Consider the following 17,002-nt stretch of genomic DNA (forward strand, 5'->3'; position numbering starts at 1 on the left):
CTTGTTCTTTCTGGAACACTTTTGTCTTTAAGCTCTGATGCAACGTCCATTATTGTCCTTTGATTGGACAAAAGTTATTGTACCTTTGCGCACAGCTGTATTCCACTTATTTCAGCTTGTCTTGATTCGCAACTGATTGCTTCTAACTGATCTTCTGAACTGGTCAGTTGAACTGGTCTTCAGTTGTGCTGGTGAAATCAGTTGACTCGTCGGTTGAACTGATTTCACTCTTGTTCAGTTGAACTGATCACAGTTGGACTGTTCATCAGTTGAACACTCCTTCGGCTGGTCGAGATTATGAGGTTCTCCTGCTGAACCACCTACCAACTGAACAATCAGTTGAACTCATCTACGACTCATCAGTTGAACTAGTTCAGTTTGGTTGATCAGTTGATGCTTTCAGTTGGCGTCTTCGACAGCTTCAGTTTTGGCTCGTAACTGATTATTTCAGTTTCAGATATCTGCGCACTAAGGTAGATTATTAAAAACAAATAAACAAATTTGTTATCATCAAAATTAAGATTGCGAACATGAAATGTTCCAATAATCTCCCCATTTTTTATGATCACAAAACTTGAGCAATTAAAGCTAAAAGCAGTTCTCCCGAAAGAGAATCAATAAAATAAAGAAAAGTTTTTCAGTTCGAGGAATAGCAGAAAGAAATGCTTCCCCTCAACAACTGAATGAAATAATTTGAAAACAATTTTTCAGTTCGAGGGATAATTCCAAACAAAACTCCCCCTCATAAACTGAATGAAAAACTCCCATTCAAAAATATAATCATTTATGCGTTTAATGAAGTTTTGGTATTATTCAAGCACTTTAGACAACAAATCTTAAAATAGCAGTTCAGTTATATAAAGGCTAACTGGATGAACAAGATGTTTATTTAATCAAATAGGCGTCCCTTGTATTATACATCTGCGCATATCAACCAATGTAAGGGAAATTGCTACTTCACTAGCAGACTTTAAATAACATCAAACATCAGTTAATTTACACATAATAGAACTGAATATACTAACAACTGGTAGCCTTGAATGCTTTGAATGTTGCAAAGATTTTGAGTTTCTTTTTCCAGAAGATCAGCTAATTTGCCTTTAGACTTGATCTCTATGCTGGCTAACTGGTTGAGCTGACTCAAACTAGACTCAACTGGTGCTGAACCGCATTGATCATCTATATTTGATCTGATATGGCAAATAAGTGGCAGCACTGCTGATGATTAAGCTCCACTTAACTCATCATTTTCAGCTGGTAGTTGGGTTTCGTCTGATGATCAGTTGAACTGGTAGGCTTGCAACTGAAATCTTGTCTGTAGAGCAGTTTAGTTGAACTGCTGTCAACTTAACTCAAAAACCTGCAAGCTACTTAAAACGACAATGTTAATGAGTCGAGAGAAGTAGCTACGATGTTAGTTTTAGAGTTAAGAACCTTCTCTCTTCTCATAACAAACGCATAAAATATTTAAGAGGATTTTGAAATCCATTTTAAATAACATTTTAAAATATGTTTTAAATATCAGTTTTCAAATGTCCTTCCTAGAACAACTAGCTCTGATACCAATTGAAGGAACGGTTGCCGAGCACCTTGTGGTGCTTCAAACAAAATATTCTCCAAGAGCTACAATAGCTCGTGTTCTAAGAAAATATACACCGATGAATTAGATCAAGTTTGGTATAGAACCAAGCGGAAAACACTCAAAGTAATCCTTCATTAAAAAACATTGATATATTTTATATCATGTGTAACTGAATAACTGGAAACAGCTAGGGATCAGTTCTAGCTTATATCAGTTCAGTTATGGACAGAACTGAACTGATATCGGCTGAACTGATCAAATCAGTTAAGAACAAAAACAAGCAGTTAAACAGAAAATAACACAAGATATGTTTATGTATGTTCGGAGACTTCAACTGCTCCTACGTCACCCATTCTACCACCTCAAGTAGGATTTACTAGAAGACTTTAATCTATACAACACTTTGTTCAAACCCACCCAACTAGGACTCACACAACTGCCTAAACTGAACTCGTAGACTAGACTGAAGGCAGCACCTTCCAGTCAACACTTCTTTAATGTCTATGTGAGAAAGACTACAAACACAAGTTTAACGTCTTTGTGCAAGACTGTATTTGAGTGGTGGTGTGTGTGTGTGTGAGAACTGATCTCTGAAAACTACCTGAAAGTATTCTCACACACTGAGGGAAATATGCTTCTAATCGAAGCTGATGACACGTTGAAGTGTTCCGTCCACTGGGCTGAATGCTTCTCTCTTAAGCTGATATGACTTTGAAGCGTACTTTTATCTTTTCTCTCTAGTGTTGTATATCTTATTGTTATATCTTCACTGATCTTCATCCTCTATTTATAGGCGCGAAGTTTGATCGTACAGTGAGACTCAATTATTGTATCTGTTGCATTTTGAATCTGTTCCTCGAAATTTGTCTTGTTCTTTCTGGAACACTTTTGTCTTTAAGCTCTGATGCAACGTCCATTATTGTCCTTTGATTGCACAAAAGTTATTGTACCTTTGCGCACAGCTGTATTCCACTTATTTCAGCTTGTCTTGATTCGCAACTGATTGCTTCTAACTGATCTTCTGAACTGGTCAGTTGAACTGGTCTTCAGTTGTGCTGGTGAAATCAGTTGACTCGTCGGTTGAACTGATTTCACTCTTGTTCAGTTGAACTGATCACAGTTGGACTGTTCATCAGTTGAACACTCCTTCGGCTGGTCGAGATTATGAGGTTCTCCTGCTGAACCACCTACCAACTGAACAATCAGTCGAACTCATTTACGACTCATCAGTTGAACTAGTTCAGTTTGGTTGATCAGTTGATGCTTTCAGTTGGCGTCTTCGACAGCTTCAGTTTTGGCTCGTAACTGATTATTTCAGTTTCAGCTATCTGCGCACTAAGGTAGATTATTAAAAACAAATAAACAAGTTTTGTTAACATCAAAATTAAGATTGCGAACATGAAATGTTCCAACAATTTTTATACTTTATTTTGAAGATAGTTTGATCATGTTAAAGGTTGAAGTTCAATGTTGTTAATTGAAGATTTAGGGATTTTTATTCACTTGAGATTTTAAATGTTAAATTATTTTGATATATGGAAATGTTAAGTTATTTTAAATTGTGAATTTCGAAAGTATGTATGAAAAAATGAGCAGAATTTTAAAGTTAAAAAGTAGGGGACGTTTCTTCTATTTAAGGTTGTTTAAATTTTTATTTGAAAAAAAAAATCAATTTTAATATTCTGATCACAATAACGATATTATTTATGAAATCTTTTTGAGTGATTAAATATTGTGATAATATCAGTTATTAAAGTATATGGCCCAAGATATGGTCTCATAAGAGTTCCTAAAATTTTAAACTCGCAGATATATTGTGAATGAGTGGAGAGGATTGAGAAAACAGCTTCGAGCCTTTATTGATCATGAAAGGCTATCGATTGTTTAGATCTTGAGTTCTTATTTTGAAGAAAAAAATTGATATTTCCTGAAAAAAAAGGAGCACAACACTTTGAAAGAATGTTGCTCTGATACCAACTGAAACATCTACTACTAATTTTTCTTTAAAATATACTAGAAATTTTTTTCCCAAACTCCTTGGTTTCGGCCGACCATTCAACTATATATATAAATATACTTTGCACCATTTAAAATAACACACCAAATAGTTATTTGAACCTCCCAAAACGTTATGCAAAACGTAAAATCGTAAACCCCAAACCTGAAACTAGCATTTTTCAAAAATATAATAAATATCTTAAATCCTCTCAAAACCACTCATAAGCATCAAAAGTCATTAAAGTCACGAAATCTTTAAAGTACTGAAAAATCATAATAGTGCGCAAAAACTAGCAATGGTCATCGGGTTATGTGCATCATCAGTCCAGCCAGTTCAACCATCAAAATAACCATTCTCTCATGCATCATTCACACCTAGTGAGTCTAATGACTGAGCAAACCTTAACCATGATAACAAGTAATACGTATACATCCACATGCAACAGTGAAAATATTTTTAATAAAATAGCTTTAACATGAACATGCATAAACTTTAAACATTTTTCCTTTCATCATATACTTTTCCTTTCATCATGCACGTATATGCTTCCCTTTATTGAATTCAGATCATTAATCGTGACTTCCGTATCAGTTGTTGGTCGATTGATCAATCTTACATATTACCATCGCACCAGACGGCAGTAACATCGACGACACTCTCACTCGTCAACTGAGCCTTGGCCTTACATGTCATCATATCATTTCATATTAGTATTCGTATTAGTCACAATCAAATCACCTCCTTCAAAACCATTCATCATAATCATCACTTATAAAAATTCATGCATAAATATCATTTTTATTTTAAACCAAGCATGCAACACATCTTTAGCATTTATCGTTTTTTATCATGAGTTCCCATAAGCTTTCAAAATAAGCATTTTAACATTCATTATGGCATTCAGGATACTGCCAGGATGTCTAACAGTTTTCAGGTGTAAAATGACCGTTTTGCCCATGAAACCCTAACTTTTCCAATTTATCCTTGGACCTTAAAACGACGACCTGAATCCATCCAAACTTACCATAACAATTTAAAATACACCCATAAACATTTCTTAGACGTAAAATTAAGCTCCTCAATTAAATTCGTCATTCGTTTTAAAACTTGAATCGAAGTGTCGATTTTAACCCGAATCGACTCGAAACTTAACCAAACTTTAACCATAGCTTTTTAACACCTAACTAACCCTTTTTCAACCCAATTCAAGCCACTTAGAACCCTCGGAGTCGCTTAGCAACCTACTGAACTTTTCAGCACCAATTGAACTAAACCCTAGCCCAACAAATCCCAAGCTCCTTCGTCCCTAGCCCTTAACCAACGTGACCAGCCCCTAACCACCCACCCCAGGACCTATACCGAGCCCTTAGGAACCTACTGGACCGGCCTCTACAGCTCATGCACGCTAGACTCCTCCTCACGCACACACCATGATCCTGCGGCCAAGGGGCTTGGCTTCAGCCTTTGCCCACAGACCAGGTACGACTCCTCCCTTCTAGGATCACATCATGACCCTTCGAGACCCTCTGGATGCAGCATAACCCTTGCACGCAGCCTACTCCCTTCAAGACCCAAAAACTGGAACCCTAGCTCTAATGAAATCCAATTTCGTTCAACTCCTTTACCCTTTCTTTTCAGCCTTTCACCATGCCTCTATGGACCCGTAAGCATACTGAAAAACAATTCCTACTAGTATCCCTACCTTGGTAGCCCCTTTCTGCATCAAGAACATGAATTTAAACGATGAAATCAAAGTTGATCATGTATTGGGCATAAAAACGAAATAAATAGAGGATAACGTATTTTTCATGCAAACATTCTTAAACACACATAATGTGAGGCCCAGGGCCGAAGAGGGCGGGCGGTGATCGCCGGTGCCATGAGGTTGCACGGATAATGAGAGGCTCCTGGCAGGCTTTTAAGCGGAGTGAACATGAATGAACCGATCTTATACCGCAAGGAGAAGGATTTCGAAACTGCTCAGGTATGGAACTGTGTAGTTGAAGAGGGCTTAAAAGATTTGATATGTAATACTCATATCAAGAAGGTCCATCTTCTTTTCAGTAGCTAATCACATAAGAAGTCCAATGTTAAATATTCTTGACTTGGGGCAATTTTAATTTTGGGATGGGTGACCCCCTGGGAAGTTTCCTAGGGTGCATGTGAGTGAGGACATAAGCACGCTGGAAAGACTCGTCTTGATACAGTGATGACAGTCGTCGAATTTGGGACATTACGCATAATATGGTATAAACGATGAGTAAAGAAATATTAATGTGTGCCTTTACGTGATTCCCGCACGAAAATTCAACTCTTGATGCGTAGGAACGTTGTCGGAGAGACGGGGGAGAACTTGCAGAAATATCTTCTTCAAAACTCACGTGAAAACCTTATAACGTGGTGTGTGGGCTGTGGTTGCTAGGGAGAGAGTCCTAGTTTTCTAGTGTTATGTGCGTGTGTTGTGGTAGACCATTAGGCCCATTAGAATTTGGACAAATATTTCATTTAGGAAAGTTTTCAAAAATATTAGTCGAGTTCTCAAAAAGTCCTCATAAAAAAAATTGATTACCGATTCAAAATACAACTCTGCGCATAAAAACATCTCGAAAGACACCATTTTCGAAAATTCCATATAAAATATATCATATGCTAAATAATTAAAAATAATCATTAAATAAAAAAATTTCCTTTACGGTCTCTATCCGTTCCTCGATCGCGTTTCGAATAACCTTTAAAATACAATTTTATGCATTCTAAAAGAAAACAATACTTAAACATGTTTACCACATTTAATTAATGCAATTTAATTAAGAATTTTCCATTTTTTTTCTAGATTTGGATGCATTTGGATTACATTATCGTATTTTGGACCTTACATCAATATAAATTAAAAGGTTATTAGAGGAGTTCAGGCAAAAAAGAGAAATTTATGTGTTTTGTGATATTCAGAGTGCCATGCATATCACAAAGAATCCATCATTTCATTCCAAGACTAAACACATTGGAGTCCAATTTCATTTTGTTCAAAAATTAGTAAAAGAAAAAAGTGTAGATATGAAGAAGATCTATACAAAGGATAACATAGCTGATGTTCTGACCAAGTCAGTGAACTCTGATAAGTTTGATTGATGTAAATCTTCAAGTGGTCTAGTAGAAATGTAAGCAACAGGGAAATGCAAAATTTAAAGGATGTGTGGAGAAATGTTTGATTCTCAATCAAATTTTCAAGCGGGATAAATGTTGTCATGTGAATGGAATTTTGGATCGTTGAAACGATGAATGCTTTCGGCGACAGGCAATGTTGATTTTCAAATATGGCAACTAAACATTAATTTCAAGAGGATATAAATTTAGACTTTGAAATTGCGTTGAGAGGAGGAAGAGAAAATATAAATTGGTGCATCCCTTCACCTCATTTCTCATCCTATTTGAGTCCTCTCTTCACCTATCGCATAGTATTTGAGTGTTATTTTTTAAATATTTGTGATAAGTTTGTTCTCATGTATTAAGACAGTGAATATGCTATTTGAAAATACGGTGATTGTAATCTATAAAATGTTATATTGGAATCTTTGTCATCTTCTCCGTGTTCATTATTATAATAATTTTATGTGTTTTATCCTTTATTTTCATATTTATATTTTAAATTGCTGCACATGCCACCAACATAAATAGATTTAATATAACTTCAAGCTAATATCGTAATAATAGACATTAAAACTTATCCGATTGATGTTGAATGTCACACTTGTTTCCCTCGACACATTTATTTTTTGACATGGTTCAACGTTTATTTGTATCTACATCGTTTTTATAAATTTGGCACTTATTTTCATCGTATATCATGATTTTTGCATTGATAAGACACGTAAAGTGTCAAATATAAAAAATACAGAAGATGTGAATCCAAAAATCTTCATCTTATAGTATTGTTGAACTCCTCTTGCCACGAAGGATTTATGCTATAAAACCATATTGATGAAAATCTTTCAAATCACATAGCATAGTGCAATAACTTCTTAATTGACCTCCCATTAAAACTCGTCATATTAAAGGGGCCCGAGGCAAACTATTCGCTTGAGAGATGGATTGCTTTTTAAAGGGGTGTGGGGATATACGGACATGAAAATAAGCAGAAAAATGACTTGCATTTTGGAAATCCCAAGAAGAAATTCACAGTTACCACACACCATCGGATGCATCATATATTTGCAGAATCAGAGAAATTATCTATACCCATTTGATTCAATCCAACGAACGCTTGTCAATGAAAGGTCGGCTTGGCAGATCCAATCTTGAAAGTAAACTAATTGGGTAAGAGACCCGAGGCCGAACTGATTGTAGTTCCTTTATTTATCAAAAGTTAGACAAGACACCTTTGAGTGTCAATCTATCGCCCCTCAACATTTCCTCGCACCAACGGCTTTTGAGCGAACAAAAAAGACTAATGTTTACACACTATTTTCCAAACATAGTCGTGCGACAACTAGTATCTAGCTAGCAGGACCATCTTCAAAACCTACAGTTCTCGAATTAACTAATTATGACACGATGAGACAAAGGCGGGGGTGCTGAATGGTAAAAGGCAAATTTGGCTGATCAAAAATCAATGATCTCAGGAACCAAGACCAGTTAGGTACAGGCTCAGAAAACTAACGCCTATTGAGGCCTGCGGTTCCTTGTCAAGAAAACTGTCCTCGAGGACACATTAGACATGGCAACACAACTTAATGCATTGATTGAAACGACAGCATTTTACACATTTAATAATAGCAAAATCTAAAATACCTATGGCTAATGTCCGTCACTGTAAGCCAAAGGCATTTAAAGAACTATCTTCAGAAGTTAACGGCCCAATTCAAATGACCCAACTGAGGTTGATGATAGGCACCAACTTGTGCTCCAGGACCTGGTGCAGCCACACCAACTCCAACATTACCGCCCAAGGCAGAGCCCAAATGATGAGGATTCGCAATTGCAGCAGGCTGTGGGGATGGATGGTACATGCCAGAGAACTGCATATGAGAAGATTGTGCTGCCGCCGCTGCATGTGAGGGCAAATACGCAGCATGAGGTGTCTGCCCGGGAAGATTGTAATATGAAGCAGACTGCAGACTTGGAAGTTCCCTGGGGTTCATCCAAATCTCAGATGTCTCTGCCTGCTAGTCAATTAAATTGGAAAATGGCAGCAATTAAGCGACGAATGGAATTTTCAACAGGAAAATATGCAAAAGCATTTTTAACTTTTAAGGAGAGGAGAGTGCACTCATATACTTACATTTTTATCATATACAAACAGTCATCAGCAGTGCTTGAAATATTGGAAATCCAAGATAAATTAAAACTCTCTGTCTGATATCATTATCAAAAAAAATGGATTTGAACAGAATAGTTGGGAAAAATCAAACATCTAGATGCACATTAAACAGTCATTCTCTCCCTCATTGAAAACTAGCATGGGAAACCAAGCTAACAAAGAAAAAACAACTTCTACATCTTCTTAACATTTTGCAAATCACATCAATAGATGAATTTCGTTAAGAAAACTCTCATGATACACTACTCTGAAACCTCATTTGCTAGTCCATGTGTAATAAGAGAATAAACCAAATATATAATATATTTATGCAAACCAAAATATTAGTAAACTCGCTCTATCATTTTAACAAGTTAAGATAAAATTTGAATGTGGCCTCCACAATAATGACTACACAGATAAATAAATAATTAAAGAATTTACGCTTCCATTCACCTTTATTCTGGTATATTAAAGTAGAACAAACTATCAATTTTCTACTATGTTGCATGGATACGGGTACGAACACGTCAAATTTTGAAAATATAAGACACGATACTGTTAGGATACGACAACCATTAAAATGTATATAAATATTATATATATTTATATTTATATTTATATAAATTTAGTATTGAAAAGTAAAAATTATAGAGATAGAATGAAAAAGAAAAGAAGGGCGACTCGATTGAATTGAGAGCCGCATTGAGCAGAAATAGAATGAAAGAGACGGACAAATGTATTTAGTGATTTAAAAGCCCAAGCCAAATTTATTTACAATTATTTTCCTTTTAGTCCTTAGAAATTTTAATTTTTTGAATTAATCCCTAAAACTTTTAAATATTTGCAATTTTGCCCAAACGTATCCGAAAAACGTATCCACGCCGTATCCATGGCATGTCCGTATCCGCGTCGAATCTGCATCCGATACTTAAAAAAAAAAATTAAGGTATCCGTGCTACATAGATTTTCCACAAGCCAAATTCATCATTAGCAAGTCATGCATGATAAATTGATAATAAGGTTAAAAACGGGATGTAGTCACCTGAGGATTTGGAGCATAAAGACTATCATTATAGTTGAGCCGAGATGAATCCTCATGCCCCACTGCGTTTCCAACCCCAGGAGTATTGATGGCATAACCTGCTGGACTGGAGAAATTTCCATACCCTGTTGGACCACCAGTTGGGACTGGCTTAAATTGCTGAACACCATACTTGAGGCCGCTTGGAGATATATGTGCGCCATTTCCAGGCATCAGCAAGTAACTGCTTCCGTTAGAGGGATGGGGGTAGGCAGGACTGTTAGAGTAACCAGGCAAGGGCATTGGCGGAACATATACGGGGGAGAGGAACTGGCGATATGGCATTAAATTAGCGTAATGGAAACATGAAGTTGGGGATACATCTGGGCCATCTGTTGCTGTAGCTGCTGTTGATGTTGCGGATGCTGTACCATTGCAATTGTCGAAGTAGGAACAGTGTTTGTTAAATGAGAACTCAGGACCTGTAAAATAATTAATAAATAAAAATCTAAAAGCTAAAGATCAACCCATGATAAAGCATTTATTGAGGAAAACATATACCGAAATTTGTAATACTTCAGTTACCATTCAAAATAAACCATCCCCTATTTCCCCTTGTCATTCTATTCATGTGGATTACCACAAACATGAGAAAGGCAATCACCAAACAGCAGCCTTTCGCTACTGTTTTTTTACTATTTAGGGCAAACACTAGGACTCCAGCATTCATTTGGTTCCAGCACACAACCTAATCTCCACTACAGAAAGCAACTAAGTGCTAGTAAAATCTAAAAGGTCCTACAGTACAGTCAAATGAGTGACAACACACCACAGTGACTGAATGTTTCTTGGAGAATGCCAGCCGAAGGGCAAGAAAGGTGAGAAAACAAAGAGGTGTAGAAACTCATGGCATCTAAATATTTTATTCTAACCTCTTGAGAAGATGGTAGAGCTGGCCCTCGAACCGTGTCATCATCCAATGGGCGAAAATATGGCATATCATATCCCATATGAGGGTCATAATCCTGCTTCCAGTAAAATTATAGTTAAAAAAGTGTCAAGGGCTGCTGATATTAACATCAATAGTTAAAATTAGCTTGATTAATGAAAATATGTAGCGTCCCAAAGTGGCAATCAAATCAGTCCACGAGACATAAAGATAAACAAGAATGCTATTTAATCAGCAGGATTAATCAAATCTGAACTCACCGAAAAGTTAGATAATTCGGAAGTATCTTGATGTATCAATTCCTGAGCATAGGGTGGCGGGTTGTCTCCAACCAACCCAATATCAGCATAGTTTTCCAGGTTCTGTGGGCTGGAAGCCTCTTTCTTCTCAGTTAATTGAGAATCAGACACAGCATCTGAAGCAGCAGGAGAATTGAATCCTGAAGCTTGGACTGAATCATTTTTCATCTCTAGCTGCTTGCTATCACCAGACTCGTCTCCTGAAGCTTCTGGATTTGAGACTGACACACTGCCAATTAATATGGCAGTCATTCAACCAGGGCTCCAAATAAATCGGACAAATCACAGATTGCAAGTCTGAAAGAAATTTATAATGTTGTATCACAAAAAATGACTGGACCATCTAATTCTAGCAGAAGACCCAAATTGTGATTCCGGTATTATCAATGCTTCATTTTCAGGAAATCAGAAAGCACGTCCAATAGATGTACATAAAACTTTATTTGACATGGCAAGCTTATACAATCTTTAATGACTACAACATCAATAGTAAAGAACCTACGGAAAATTTGCATGTAAATGTTTTCATGCCGAGTTGACTCAATTTCTTAAATAAGGTGACACTACATCAGGAGACAGTCAACAACTAATCCTAATAAATGACAGAAAAATGGAAGTTAGTAATAAAAGAAAGCAACCTCGCAGAAGGTTCTCTGGATAATTCTTCAGCCCCCTCGTTGACCTTAAAAACTAAATTCCTAGATGTTTCTAATTCAGTTCCAAGGCTACCAAAAGTCAGACGATATCTGTCAGCATCGGAGACACAGATGTGTGCAGCTATAATAACATTTTGATTCTCAGAGACGGCCGACCCTGAAATGTTATCTTGCATCTCTGTTGCCTCCTCTTTCAATTCTTCAGGACAGGCAGCAGGAGAAACAGTTTTAGCAGAAGTTTCAATAACCACTGGAGTGCTAGCAATTGTTTTGATGGTTGACTTTGGCTTCCACTCCTTATTAGGCTGGGGAGCTACTGCAAGAAAGCATTGGTAAGTTCCATCATAACTTCACCATAGATGCATAAGTATTTCACGATAGACTGTATTATCCATAATGCTAGAAAACACCAACCCTACTAAGAGGGAAAGAAAAATTTTATACAAAGAAAAAATCAAATCCAGGACTTTCTTCCTCATTCTTTTGCTTACATTTCTCTTTGAGAAAACATTCCCTCCCTCCCTCTAGAGTCTAGACATCCATCTTTCTGCATGGTAACTTTACCCAATCACCAAAGAGTTCAGATAACATGAAACCATATGCAGTAGGATAACAAAAACGATTTCAAGGTAGAACTTTGATATCCATGTTATACTGCTCAATTCCAGCTAAATACACAGCATATACCAATTATTATATTATTATTATTATAATAAAGAAGCAAATCACCATGTAGCCAACTTATCAACTCAGTTAGGTCAAACTGCTTTCCATGATCATAATTATAAGTATGAGCAATAAATCCCAAATTCAATAGCATCGACTTTGAAATTAAAGGGAAGAACAACATTTGAAAAGGATAGTAAGCAACAGTTACCTTTCTGATGACCAGTCACTTGATGATGAGATCTGCTGCCAGATTGATTACTTAAAAAAGATCTGCTCGTGGATGGACCAGGTATAGAAGATTCTGGCACCATATTTTGTCCGGATTGGTCACTTTTAGATAATCCACTGGATGGCCTAGCTGATTCCCTTGAGTGGCTTTCCCTAACTAACTGAGAGTTAGAATTAGAGGTGTTTTGAAACGCTGAAGACTTGACAGAAAATTCAGACTGAATGCCGGCGAGGACCCGCGACTCCAACCTCCCGCCTGATAGCCCCGACATTGATTGCTGGTTTAGAATGAAGGGATGGCACATGGACGGGATCCAAAGAGGACGAATAAACCCCAATGATAGAATTATTAGAAGAACTTTCAGAATATGGTAAAGCATCGTTTGCCTTTGTTTGCACTCGCAAATCAGCACTAGGAGTTGGAAGATGCTTCTCCACAAGCAATTCTTTACTGTCATCATCACCTGCTGTGGTATCTTTACTTTTCTTCGCTAGTGAATCAGCAGGACCATTCAAAGCCTGAGATGAATGTTGACCAGCAGGAGAATTTTGATGCCCAGAAGGGCTGGGTGAATCTCTGTAAGAGCTAACAGTGTAAGATACATTTCATGCTCAACAAATTTTAGAGAAACTCACACTTGAATAAATGTGGAGGTTATAGATAATTCAAACTTCATTTTGTGTGTACAAACCAAATATATGAGAAGTTCCTAAGAAATCCCACCAGACATGTACTAAACAAGCAAAGCATGTTAATAAAGCAGGTCACTGCCACATCCCCGAGAAGTTGAACAATGATTCAAAAAATTATTACCCTTTTCCTGATTAGTTATATCAATTGTATATTAATTTCTTTTGATTTTTTACAAGTTTAAAGTACATTTTATTAATTAGCAATCAGACAATTCAGATTAGCCATGAGTAATTAAAAACACCAGCAGTAGAAAATAAATCATTTGAATCAATTATCAGTACCTCTTCACAGGCCCATTAGATATTACTCCCTCACCTCTGGAAGTTGAACTTTGAACAAGCTTTGAATCTGAACTGGCATTTTGACTAACTCTATTGTCCCGAACAACACGGAACTCTCGAGCGGTCCCTGCATCTAGTCAAACCATATATCTCAAAGAAGTTGTAAGAATGCCACATGGCACCTATTCTAACAAGCATATGAGAAATATACAGAGCAAGATGAACATGATTGACACAATACATTGAAATACTCACGAGTAAAAATGGAAGCTTACGGGAAGATTTTTACAACATTGACAAACAAATTTTCCTTCGACACCACGATCTCAGATAAAAACAAGTTTTTGACATTTGATTGTAGGTTTATACGAGGGATAGTCACATATCCTAGAAACATGTGTCATCTTACGGACCTATCAACATTTTGTGACAGAGAAAAGACGAATATAGGAGAAGTTTTGGGATAACTAGGGCAGAATAATCTCTTCAAACTATCAGCACTTTCGATTTAAGTTAACCAAATAGTCATACATCTCAAGTCAATGATACTTTTTCATCTGAGGTTTGATCCATGGTCTAAAAACACAGGACAATTATCCAGAATAGAAACTGTGACTTCCTTCCTTGGCAGTTTTAGATGCAACATAGACAAGATCTATTACATAATGGAGCTAAAGCATGGTAGAGTTATTGTAAAATTAGACCAAACATCAAATCCCCCTGTGATCAGCCATTAAGTTATTTCTATATTTAAGAAGTTGAGCATGTGCCAGCCACACTCGGATAATATTTTCCCTAATCCATCAATGTTTTCAAATATCAACAAAAGCATAAGAAGAATTCCTGCCAGTTTGAAAAAACATAGCATGGGTTAGAAATTGTCTTACAAAACCAAGTTGCTCAAAATGTGTTAATTTACAATATGTTTAAAGTTTTGCAGGAGGCAGAACGAATAGAATGCCTTCTAGTATAAGTATAACTATCAGAATACTGACCATAACAATTCCTCAACACTCATCTAAAGGTTAAACGAGAATATTGACAGAAGAGCATACCACCATATATGACATTTCTTCCATATCCACCTCTTTGCGTATCACGGTCAGAATAAGTATTATACTTCACTGGTATACGTGCAACATCAACGTTATTCTTGGTCTCTGCAGCAACAAAATTCTTATACCCTGAACTCTGAGGCAAAATACAAAATATTTTAAAATTTAAACATATTATCTATCTAAATTACAAAAAGTATAAAACCTGCAACATCTTAACATCTAAATAATAGATGAGACCATACGTATATTGCATGCACATAGATCAAACTCATACAAAAGGCTTTAAAAGGGGGAAAATATTTCAAGAACACCACCTGATGAGCAAATAAAATCTTGACAAGAATGATAGGGGAGATGGCATAAATGGTTTACTGAATAGTCTACAAGGCATATTGGAAAAACAGAAAGTGATGACAGAAAAAATACCTCTTTTCTCCTGTCTCTTTTTCTCTTCACCTCATGAAATGGATCTGAATGAAAACATAACGTATGACATAGAACTTTAAGAAATAAATTAAGCAAATAGGAAAAAAAAACAGAGTGCTCAATTAACTAAGTCGAGGAATATAGATCTACAAAAAAAATAACTATGATGATCATGAAGTACATCTTGAGAAGAACAAAAAGTGAACTCTCTAAAAGAATGCAATTAAGGTTGCAGTCGTTAAGATTAAGACTTGTACCTAACTCAATCCCAAAAGCTAGCTCAAGGGATAAGGATTGTCCAAGTCCATATATACAAGTCTCAGGAATTTTATCCAACCGATGTGGGACAACTAACACACCCCCTCACGTCCATGAATGAACATCTAGAGCATGAAGTTTACAAATGACCCAAATATGGGCAGAACGGATGACCCAACTATGGACAATCCAACACATAACAGTGAAATCTGAGCTATGATAGCATGTTAAGATTGGGACTTGGACATAACTCAACCCCGAAATCTAGGGAAAGGATTGTCCAAACCCATATACACAAGTCCCAGAAATTTTATCCAACCGATGTGGAACAAGGATTTTAAATCCTCAACTATTTATTTTTGAATTACTTTTGTGGATTTCAAATCTACCATAATATATAATATGATTTCAAATCCTTCCTCAAATCTAAATACTTCATTTCAAATGCAAACTCAAAATCAGATGAAACACCCGAGTCAATGCATCAAGGAAATAAAGACACTAATGTTAAACTTAACAAATATCAACTACAGTAAAAACTATCCCACCTCCAAACATAACGCAAAAGCATTCCTTAATCAGCTGTTCCCAGAGGAAACAAGGTTTCCGCTCCTCAATGGAGAATTACAAAACTAACCTGGTCCACGGTCTAAAGTCATCCAAAATTGAGTAGAAGGAAAAATAATTTGTAAAAAAAAACACTTTCCTTTCAAATCAGATTTTAATTCTAACGAAAAGCCTCTATTTGGAACAAAAAACAATACACACGACATTTAAGTAGACTGAAATCACCGTCTAACTAAACATCTCAAAAATTCTCCACCAGAGTCAACAATCCCACTCCATTCTACCAAATATCAAGAGACCACCAAGAACTACAAAACGTAAAGAAAAAGGCACAAATAAAAAATGCTAGGGTACAAATTTAAAACAGAATGAACTTAAACCCAAAAAAAAGGACCTTGATTGAGCAACTTTTGAGTGGTTTCATTAGGATCCATGTCTGTCTCTTTAAGAGCCACGTAAATATCAGCATCGGAGTGATTCCCCACGATTTCTTTGATCGATTGTATGGTCTTCCGTACACTCGCCGATAAAAATTGCGCCCCGCCCTCGTTTTTTGAGCCCGACACCATTTCCAAATCCAATTCAAATTAGTAATAGCCAAACAGTCCAATATGGCAACTTATATCAAGATAAAATTGCTATAAAACTCAAAGACAACCCCTAGATTGAGAGACTCATCGTTAGAATATGAATAGGCTATGAATTGGGAGAAAGAAGACGAAGAGCGCGTCTCGGAGTGAGTGATGGGGATTCAAGGTTGGTGAGCGAGGGTTTTGAAATTAAAATCTCTTTTTCTATTAATTGGGAAATTTCAATCAATTAATTATTGTAGTAAAATGAACAATAACAACAAATTTTTCTTTGTTGGTGGTTTCCAAGTAAGACCAATTTGTGTTCCCACTTAGAAAATTGTCATTTCTCTTGCTCAAACGACTTCATCCAGAGCGAGAAAAAACATTGATATCCGATGAAAAACTTGCTAATACAAACCTCATCACTGGATGACGAGGTGAATA

The 17,002-nt window shown here is 36.4% G+C and overlaps 1 pseudogene; it reads right to left on the reverse strand.

The window, feature by feature from the left end:
- Nucleotides 1-8,296: 8,296 nt before the first annotated feature.
- On the reverse strand, nucleotides 8,297-16,888 carry LOC142541069 (uncharacterized; annotated as a pseudogene).
- Between the last annotated feature and the right edge of the window lie 114 nt (nucleotides 16,889-17,002).

The sequence above is a fragment of the Primulina tabacum genome, chromosome 3 (genome assembly GCF_025594145.1).
Source record: "Primulina tabacum isolate GXHZ01 chromosome 3, ASM2559414v2, whole genome shotgun sequence".
Lineage (NCBI taxonomy): Eukaryota > Viridiplantae > Streptophyta > Magnoliopsida > Lamiales > Gesneriaceae > Primulina > Primulina tabacum.